This window comes from Trichosurus vulpecula, chromosome 6 (genome assembly GCF_011100635.1).
Source record: "Trichosurus vulpecula isolate mTriVul1 chromosome 6, mTriVul1.pri, whole genome shotgun sequence".
Taxonomy (NCBI): domain Eukaryota; kingdom Metazoa; phylum Chordata; class Mammalia; order Diprotodontia; family Phalangeridae; genus Trichosurus; species Trichosurus vulpecula.
In genome coordinates this window covers 179,050,568-179,061,812 of record NC_050578.1, presented here as the reverse complement: position 1 = coordinate 179,061,812, position 11,245 = coordinate 179,050,568, and the positions used below count along the sequence as shown (strand labels likewise).

Below are 11,245 nucleotides of genomic sequence, written 5' to 3'. Positions count from 1 at the left end.
CCAGCCACCATCTTTGCTCCGCCCTGCAGTCTACCATTATTGAAGTGAGTGAAATCAATCTATTGGCTCATGAATCAATTCCCAAACCTTAACTTCATTAGCCATTCTCTCTAATTATGTGAGTTTATTAGCCAGAGACATTTAAAATTCAACTCCTTACGTCTTCTGGGTTAACACTGGAAGATACCTCAGTGGCCATCTAATACAGTCTCAACCAGACCATTCATGTATTCCCTCTCTTGTAAAGCAGTCATCCAGCTTTTACTGAATTGCTTCCTTTGATAGAGGTATTATTTTTTCACTGATCTCACTCCTCTTCCACCCACCAAGAAAAGCCCATTCTACTTTGGGATAACATTGTCTGTATTCTGCTTATCTGAAATTCCCAAGAACTTTTACCTCTTGGACCTAGAGGTATGGATGAAAAAGATGATAGCCTTTCAAATTCTTAGAGCCAGTGATTAGGTTCACCCTTAGTCTCCCCTTTTTTAGAGGATAAGGTATTTACAAAGCATTGCCTTCATAATACTATGTTTTCTGATATAATTTATTATAGTTCAGTAACTAAGCTTCTCAATTGAAATACCATCAGGGTGCTTTTGTTTGTTGTTACTTTTATTATTTTTGTCACAGGCATTTTTATTAACAGACCATTAGAAAAAAAATCATGGTAGAGACCTTTAGTTCATTCTTCTAATAAGCCTGTTGATCTGGTCTTCCCTGTTACCAGGGAACCTTCCACAAAATGTGTAGTCTTTTTCTTCATTCCGCCTCATGGAGAAGATAATTTGAAGGGCCACAGGAAGTTGTTGGCAGCTTTAAAGTGCTTGCCAACAGTGTACATCTCATGGATCAAATCCTCCATGCAGATAATTCCATATTTACCAAGAGATTTTGCAATAAGGGCATTATCCGTGAGGGCAATCCTCTGTTTCTTGATCTTGCCATAACCACGTTTGTAAATCAAGTCATCCACAGACTTCAGGTTTGGGTAACCCCATGCAACGTATGGTTCCACAATCCTCAGCATGTTAATAGAAGCCTTGTTAAGTTTAACAAAAGTGCCATTGAAGATTTGGCGAAGACGAAGAAGTTGCAATACTTTTCGGACCTTTGGGCTAACAGCATTGATACCTCTCATTCTGATCACAAAAGCTAACTTGGGTTCAGCAGGTACATAGTAGTTGCCAGCTTTGTGTGCCATTCTAGCTAGCCAGATTTCACTCCTGTACATCTGTCTGTACTCCTTATGGTAGGCTTTAGATTTTTCATAGATAACTTTTCTCCATATTTTACGGAGCTTTTTAATAGCTATCTTCTTCTCCAAGCATTTGGCCTTCAGTGTTGCAAAAGCCTCTCACTTTTTCAGAAGGGATTCTGGAACGGATGGTAGCTTCTTCTTTTCTTCTATGCCCACCATGATTCCGGCTGGAAAAATAGTTTTTATTTTGTTTTTCATACTGTTAGTACTTTTTCTTTAAATTTAAGAATGACAAAAATGACAGTTGGATTAGGAAACCAAAATGATTCCTTTTCACCCTAGGGAATCATAATTCGTTATTGTAGTAATCTTCTATGAGCAGATATATGTAGAAAAGAGAATTACTACTGGGAATATCAAGAATACAAATAAAAAGTTGAAATTTAAAATTTTTGTAATATGGCAAATGCAAATTAATGATTACAATATGAATAAAATTTGAGACTATTATGTAATTTATTCGCAAATATTAATATTAAATCAATAAATCAAGCAATATAAGTGAATATTATAATAAAAGGTTATGTATTTATATCTTGGGACATCTGAGTGTCTCAATAGCTCCCTTAACCCTGTTTGCCTCAGTTTCCTCATCTGTTAAAAAAGAGCTTGAGAAGAAAATGGTAAACTACTCCAATATTAAGTTAGCCTACCCATGAGCAATTGATATTTTTCCAATAGTTTACATCTAACTTTATTGGTATGAAAAGTGTTGTGTAATTGCATTCATAGAGTTCCTGGGTTTGTCTTGGCAAGTAGACTCCTAAATATTTTAGATTGTCTACGGTTATTTTAAATGGAATTTCTCTTTCTATGTCTTGCTGCTAACTTTGTTGGCAATATATAGAAATGCTGATGATTTATGTAGGTTTATTTTATATCATGCAATTTTGCTAAAGTTTGTAGCAGCTTTTTGTGTTGAATAGGGAATGGAATTCTATTCAAACAATAGACACTAAGTTGAAAAGATTGAAATTAGCATTAGCTAACAAAAGAATTAATACTTTAGAAAAATTGACTTCAGAATTTTATGTCTTATCTTAATTTAAAGAAAACCTAGTCTTTGTGATATTAAAAATTTAAAGGCCACAAATGTTTCCCTTAGATAAGCATTATAGTAGAATGAGATACAGAAACCTCCAGTGTGTGTATGCATTTTCCTTCATGACAGTTCAATAATAGCAACATGTAGCATTTAAATTGAAATTATTACCATCATTCATTTCAAGTATTAAATTATTCTCTTTCTTTCACTATTGTGGAGGTTTGAATAATTTTCCATAGGCCCATTTTTAATTTTTTTGTATTGTTTTTGAATTTGAATTTGAAATGTTTTTCTTTCTTTTATCATCAAAGGTGTGAACAGACTATTTTATTGCAATATTATATCTATTATATCTATTTTTATAGTATCAAGGGGGAGTTTACTTATAAAACAATCATATAAGCTCTTCCAGGAGGAGAAAATTGATTAGCATACCTATAGTTGGTCAACTATTTAACAAGTATTTCCTGAGCCACTAATATGGGGGTATAGGATCTCAAAGAAGATGTGGATAAATGGAAATACAGTACATATTTCCTGTTCTCAAAGGAATTACAGTGTTAAATAGAAAAGACTAACAAGCATGAAAAAGTACACAAAGCTTTTTAAATAGTGAATTAATTAGAATAAAAATATTCATTATCAATTAATAAAAAGGACACTAATCACAATTATCTTAAAAATGTAATAATATCTTCATGAAGAAAAATTTTCTGAATTATTTTATGTAATTTGGCCAGCTAATTCCCTCCCTACCTCTCCCCCTTGATAGCCCCAAAATAAATTTGAATATGCCTTTAAGGTACCCTGACCTTTGAGTAAAGTCTAAAATTTATTAAAGTAGATAATGTAGACAACCTAGGAACTCTGCTCTAACAATATGATCAGTGTGATAATGTGTTCTTAATGCACTTAAATATATGTAGACAAAGGAGACCTAGTTATAAGCCTTATTCTAACAAGGGTCATTATAGGTGCTTACTAGCTAGGTAAAAATCCAACTTCACTGAGAGTCTGTTTACTCCCTGCTTCTCTAGGTATAAAAATATCATACTAAATACCTTAAAAAATTATTGTCTAGAGACCAAGATAGCCAAGTAAAAGGAAAGAGTGGAGTTTATCATGATCCCATCACCAAAAACTGATTACCAGATAATTAACCTGATAGACAAACTAGAAATATTATCCAGATACCCTAAGGGATCACAGTGAAAGACTTTCAGGGAAGAAAAAAAAACTGTTGGGTAAAAAATCACCTGAAAGATTAAATTGAAAAGAAAATACTTTGGTGCTTAAAGTCTTAGCAGTAAAGGGAGAGAGGCATCCATTAAAAACTCATCAAAGGCATTAAAGTGAGATTTTTTTTTCAATGGAAGTGTATAAAAAAACAAAACACTTCGTTGCAAAGAAAGTAATAGTTACTGAATTGGGTCCTTGCTTTGAGAGAGAGAAAAAAAAAGGAATGAACAGTGTTTCCTGAATCTGGGAGACAACAAAGATTTTTAATTTTTTTTTTAAAAGCTGTGGTGCAATGGATAGACACTAGATTTGGAGTCAGGAAGATGTGTTCAAATCCAGTGTCAGAAACTTAGCTGAGTGACCCTGAGGAAATCATAACCTCTGTTGCAGTCTCCTATATTGTATAGAAATGGATAAAATAATAGCACCTACCTTCAGGGTTATTATGAAAATCAAAAGAGATAATATTGATAAAGCCTAGTGCCTGGTATAGAGTAGGTACTTATAAATGTTTATTCACTTTCTTTTCTTTAAACCAATGTAAATTGGGGGGTGGAGCCAAGACAGCACTTGGAAATCAGGGACTTGCATGAGCTCCCCCCACCCTGGCCCAGATCCCTCCAAACACCTATAAAAATGTCTCTGAACAAATTCTAGAACTGCAGAACCACGAAATAGAAGAGGAAAGCAGGGCTCCAGCCCAGGACAGCTTGGATGAATGTGGGGTAAAGTCTACCACATAGGATTGGGAACAGAGTGGAGCAGAGCCCAGCATGAGTCACACCTGGACCAATTAGACAGGGAGCAAGGCAGAACTGGCCTTAGCACCCTGAATCACTGAGCTACGGCAGTTACCAGACTTCTCAAACCACAAACCCTAAAGACAACAGAGAAGGTTAGTGGGAAAAGCTGCTGGGACAGACTGAAAGGAATTAGAAGTTCGGCCACCACACCCGCAGCAACAGAGGGGATGAAACTCTGAGGCTGCTTACAGAGCTACAGTTGCAGTTGCTTCTGGCCCCAGGCCCACCTGGTGGGAGGAATTAAGCAGTGGATCTGAGCAGGAGTGCAGAGCCATCTTAGATCTTGGTCAGGTCAGGATTGGCAGTTTTTGGGGGAGGAGAAGTGCTGTTGTGGCAAAGCTTGTGTAAAAATAGCTCTGAAAACAACAGTGCAGCCCTCAACCTTGGGACAAAGTACTCTCTACTCTACAAGGAGTCATGCCTCAACAAAACACTCAAGGGTCAAGTAAATTGGCTGGGAACATGGCCAGGCAGTGAAAATGGACCAAGATTCAGACTCAGAGTTTGGAATCTTTCTTTACTGACAAAGAAGACCAAAACATACAGCCAGAAGAAGTCAACAAAGTCAAAGAGCCTACATCAAAATCCTCCAAGAAAAACATAAACTGGTCTCATGGACATGGAAGAGCTCAGAAAGGATTTGGAAAAGCAAGTAAGAGAAGTAGAGGAAAAATTGGGAAGATAAATGAGAGTGATGCAAGAAAACCATGAAAACAAGTCAACAACTTGCTAAAGGAGACCCCAAAAAATACTGAGTAAAATAACACCTTAAACAATAGACTAACCCAAATGGCAAAAGAATTCCAAAAAGCCAATGAGGAGAAGAATGCCTTGAAAGGCAGAATTAGCCACATGGAAAAGGAGGTCCAAAAGACCAGAGAAGAAAATACTACCTTAAAAAACAGATCGGAGCAGGTGGAAGCTAGTGACTTTATGAGAAATCAAGATATCATAAAACAGAACCAAAGGAATGAAAAAATGGAAGACAATGTGAAATATCTCCTTGGAAAAACCACTGACCTGGAAAATAGATGCAGGAGAGATAATTTAAAAATTATTGGACTACCTGAAAGCCATGATCAAAACAAGAGCCTAGATATCATCTCTCAAGACATTATCAAGGAGAATGGCCCTGATATTCTAGATCCAGAGGGTAAAATAGAAATTGAAAGAATCCACCGATTCCCTCATGAAAAAGATCCCAAAAAGAAAACTCCTAGGAATATTGTTGCCAAATTCCAGAGCTCTAAGATCAAGGAGAAAATACTGCAAGCAGCCAGAAAGAAACAACTTGAGTATTGTGGAAACACAATCAGGATAACACAAGATCTAGCAGCTTCTACCTTAAGTGATCGAAGGGCTTGGAATCTGATATTCTGGAGGTCAATGGAGCTAGGATTAAAACCATGAGTCACCTGTCCAGCAAAATTGAGTCTCAGACTCCAAGGCAAAATATGGAGTTTCTAAAAAATAGAGGATTTTCAAGCTTTCTCAGTGAAAAGACCAATGCTGAATAGAAAACTTGACTTTCAAACACAAGAATCAAGAGAAGCATGAAAAGATAAACAAGAAAGAGAAATCCTAAGGGACTTACTAAGGTTGAACTGTTTTGTTTACATTTGTACATGGAAAGATGATATGTATAATTCATGTGACTTCAGTATTAGGGTAGCTGAAGGGAATATACATACACATACATACACATACACACACACACACACACACACACACACATATATATATATATGTATAGATAGAGGTCATTGGTTGAGTTGAATATGAAGGGACGATATCTATAATAGTGAAAGACCTCAATTTACTTCTATCCAGATTAGATAAATTTAACCCAAAAACAAAAACATGAAAGAACTTAAGGATTGGAATAAAATTTTAGAATAATTATACATGACAGACCTCTGTGCATTATTAAATGAGAATGGAAAGGAATATATGTATATTTTCAGTTGTGCATTACACTTGTTCAAAACACTAACAAGTCTTAGATTTTTTAAAAATCTCACAAATTCATAAAAACAAAGATATCATACACATCTACTCAACACAAAACAATAAAGTTTCATCAAAAGATTGTTGAAAACATTAATCATTTGTAGACTAAATAATTATGTGAAAAAGAATATTTAGGTCAAATAAAAATTCATAGAATGGGTACATAATTTCTGTCAAGTAAATGGAAAATCAAGGCAGCATGCCATGGTTTTGGGTATGCAAGTGAGATAATATTTAGGAATAGAATGTAAAACACCTTTATTAACAAAACTGAACACATTTACTAACAAAACAGAAGAGATTATTGAATTGAGCATGCAAAAAATAGAAAAAAAATTTAGTTAAAGACAAAATCCTGAAAAATAATTGAAAACAACTGAATTAACAAATAAAACTTGGGGTTGTTATTTTTAAAATCATCAAAATAGATAAAATAGTTAATTTAATAATAAAGAAAAAAGAGGAAATCCTAATTCTCAATATCAAAATGAAAGAAAATTGAAGACAAATGATAAAGAAATAAAGATTTTTATTAGAACCTATTTAGTGCACCTATATCACAATAGAACAACTTAAAATAAATAAATTTTAGGAGAAAAAAAACAAAAAATATTCAACTTATAAAAGAAATAATACAATTGCACAACTCAATTGCAGGAGAAATTGAACAAGCCATAAGAGAACTTCCAAATTAAAAATGACAACAACTGTATAAACAAATGGATTTAGAACCTACTTCTATCAAATAAAGAATGCTTTGATTCCAATATTATAGAAATTGCTTACAAAAATAGCAGAAGGAAGAATCCCATCAAAACCTTTCTGTACTATCCATATGATCTTCATCCCTAAAACTGGTAGAATAAAATTAGAAAGAGAAAATTATTGAACCAATCTCCCTAATAAACACATAGGCAAACGTTTAAAATAAATTTCTACCAAAGAGGCAAAAAATACAAAGATTATTGGCTATGACTAGTTTGGATTTAGGCCAGGAATGGAGGATGATTTTAATATTAGGAAAAGCTCCTGTTTTGCTGGGGTGGGGGCTGTGCTGGACTGTGTTCCACTATTACTCACATGCAACAGACCTTTCCCACTGACATTCCAACTTGTTTTTGGCATCTATGGGCTGAGTGGTCTGACAATTGTTATTGCTTTGAGTGATTCAGTCACACCAGGGCCTGCTCCTGCTTTGCTGGGACCTGGTCTGCACTGGCGCTGGACTTTGTTCCTCTCTCACCCAGGTGGAAGATACCTTTCCCTGCCAAAGTTATAAGTTTCCATGGGCTAGGAATTTGTTTCACTTTGTCTTTTTGTGGGTTCTGTTGCTCTAGAATTTGTTTAGTCATTTTTAAATGTATTTGGAGGGTTTTGGGGAGAGCTTAGGTAAATCCCTACCTTTACTCTGCCATCTTGACTCTGCCTTATAACAGCTCTCTCTCTCTCTCTCTCTCTCTCTCTCTCTCTGTGTGTGTGTGTGTGTGTGTGTGTGTGTGATTGCATTCATTTGGAAATAGAAGAGATGCCCATCAATCAGGGAATGACTGAATTGTGGTATGTTAATGTCATGGAATGCTATGGTGTTATAAGAAATGACAAGCAAAATGATTTTAGAAAATACCTGAGAAGACTTACATAAACCAATGCAAAGTGAAATGAGCAGAACCAGGAAAACATTGTACATTGCAACAGCAATATTGTATGATGATCAACTATGAATGACTTAGCTATTCTCAGTAATGCCATGATTCAAGACAATCCCAAAGGACAAAAATGATATCGACTTCCAAAGAAAGGAACGATGGAGTCTGAATATAGATCAAAGCATACTAATTTTTAATTTGTTTTTTTTGTGTTTTTTAAAATTTTCTTTGTTTTTCTTTCACATGACAAATGTGGAAATATATTTTATATGATTCCACATATATAAACTATATGAAGTTGCTTGTTGTCTTAGGAAGTGGAGAGATAAGAGAGGAAATTTGGAACACATTTTTTTTAAAAAAAAAGCATGTTAAAATTGCCTTTACATGTGGTTTGGAAAAATAAAATACTATTAAACACAAAACAAGGTAGAGATTAATTAGTGGAACAGATTACTCATGGAAGCAATGGTATTTTACGCCACAATCACAGACATCCCAGCCGCTGGATAATGATTTTTTGCATCAAAAAACTGGTGGAAAAATTGCATGGCAGTATGGGAGAATTTTTTTTGAATGTAAAAATGAAAATTGAAGCATTTCTGATAATCCACTTTATATAGCTTAGTACCATGTTCAGCACTGTTCCTGCAGAGTTACTGTGACAATAGTGTGGTCAGAGTCACCACTATATGGGATAGAAAGTAAGCCTTGAGGGTAAGAATATCTGGATTCAGGTGTTATCTTTGACAGGCTGTGTGATCTGGAATAAGTCACTTAGCCTGTCTGCTATTGACAGCTCTCATAGATGATAAGATCCAAAAAAAGTATTGAACTACATTGTACAGTAGCATGTAGGAGTTCTCTGTGTCAATAAAATTACAGGCCCAATCCCTATTTCTATCCCACTGAGTAAACTAATGATAAGGTACATAATTAGGTTTGTTCTTACACAGCATAAAATACATCGCTAGGTCCATATCCAAAGCCTTTGCACCTATGGGGGAATCTGTAAGAGCTTTTGTACTGCTGCTTTATCATTTGAGACTCCATAGTTGCTATGGTGTAATGATGGAGCATTAGATTATTACTTTGCTGAAAATAACCCATGAATAACCCATTAGATTATCAAAGATGACAAAAATGATAAATATTAGAAGGGATATGGGAAAACAGGCATAATGGTAGACTGTTGGTGGACCTGTGCATGGATACAATCATTCATAAATGCTATTTGCAATCATATAGAAAATTATATCACTTTTCAGATTCTACTTAAAAGTGATGAAAGAGATAGGAAAGTCATGTAAAAACTAAACAATATTAATGGCCTCTCTTTGTCATAACAAAAAGCTGGAAACTAAAGAAATACCCATTAGTTGAGCAATGGTTGAATCAGTTGCAGCATATGGTTGTGATAGAATATTATTGTACTGTAAGAAATGAGAAAGAGATTATTTCAAAGAAATATGGAAAGACATGAACTGATGAAGAGTGAAGTAAGAATGAAAAGAACAATATCATCACTATTATAAAAATGAAATATTTTGAGATCTTTTATAAACTGAAGAATGAAATGAGCACAAGCCAGAGAACAATTTATAAGATAACAAAAACACAATATTGACAAACAACTTGGAAAGTTATGTTTTTTAATCAATATAATGAAATTCCATGACTCCAAAGGATAGTTGATGAAATTTACTATCTCCTAAAACTGAAGTTGACAGACTTTCAGGTGGGAACAAAATGAGACTGTATATAAATAAATAGTGCATATACGCACACATATTTACCTACATATGTATATGTATGCATATATATATATGTATATATATATATATATATATATGAATATAGTCAATTAAATAATTTGCTTTATGTAAGTATGTATGTTTGTTAAAGAAGTTTGTTTATTTTTCTTCTTTATTTTGTTTTATTGGGATGTAAAAAGAAAGAGAAAAAGATTTCTATTAATTTTGCTTTTTAATAGCCAAGTTGGAGGAACTATAAACTCGGAATGTTATATACACTTTCAGATGAAGTCACTATATTGTTGTTTTGCTTAACCATTTTATTTTGTTCCAATCTATATGACAAAGAATGGAGATAATCACTAAACTGAAATGTTTGTGTCATATGAAAGAAACATATCAACAAGGCTTAATGAGAATATTTTTAATATTTTCACAATGTCATGAATGAGTTATTATATTTACTAAGGGTCCTTGAGGGTGACAAATACCATTTCTATAACATCTAAAGAACTTATAATCAGTTGTTTATTTTTCTGTCAACTAATATAACTAAGTTCTACTGTTTTTTTTTCCCATGTAAGATATTTCCCCTACCACCCAAGAGATTTTAGACTAGAGATATGAACACATGTAAATACCAAAAAAAAAAGAAATGTATGGTATTAAGCTGGTATGAAGTGATCAGGTAGTATGAAGCTATTTAGGATATAGGTTTTAGGTTTTTCTAGCTATCTATATTTAGAATATATTTATAGATCTACTACTAACTCACGCTTGCATTTTTAGCTACCCACCAAACTGGACTATATCATGAATAGTCAATATTCTAGCCATTTTCACATAATCAATACCACTGACTTTAGCCAAGTCCATTGAGTAAATGTTCTACAAATGTCTTTAAGATCACCAAGATAATTAAATCACTTATGTATGGGTCCATCCATTTTTCATACATTGGTACTTCTTACATGTTCAGTCAAAGTTCAAAGAGTTGGAATATATTTTTGCCCTTAGCTGTCAAATACTATACAGTCCTTTTTCCTTCCTAAGCTTTACTCATAACCAAATATTAGCAATCAAACTAATGAAAACAACTATATTTTTCTCTTTTTGGAAGTTGCCACATAATTTATTTTTATTGTGTCAAAGAGTATGTTTCTCATTTCAGTTCCAGATCACATGCAAATAAAAGATAGAACATTTTAAATATTTTATTATTTCCAAATTAATATTGTAACACTTCTGCCATACAATCATAAAAGCTCTATATTCTCACATTGGAATTGAGGAAATAAAGATGTTGATATGATTTTCTAATAAGTGAATGTTTAAATTTTCCTTTGTAATCTAAACACATATATACGTATATGTGTATATATGTATGTGTATATGTGTGTATACACATGTATATGCACATATACATATTCATATATAAACACATGCATATATAAATATATATATACATACACAGACATACATACACA

General features: G+C 33.6%; 1 pseudogene; it reads right to left on the bottom strand.

Moving 5' to 3' along the window:
• Positions 1 to 672: 672 nt before the first annotated feature.
• On the bottom strand, positions 673 to 1,432 carry LOC118854309 (annotated as a pseudogene).
• Between the last annotated feature and the right edge of the window lie 9,813 nt (positions 1,433 to 11,245).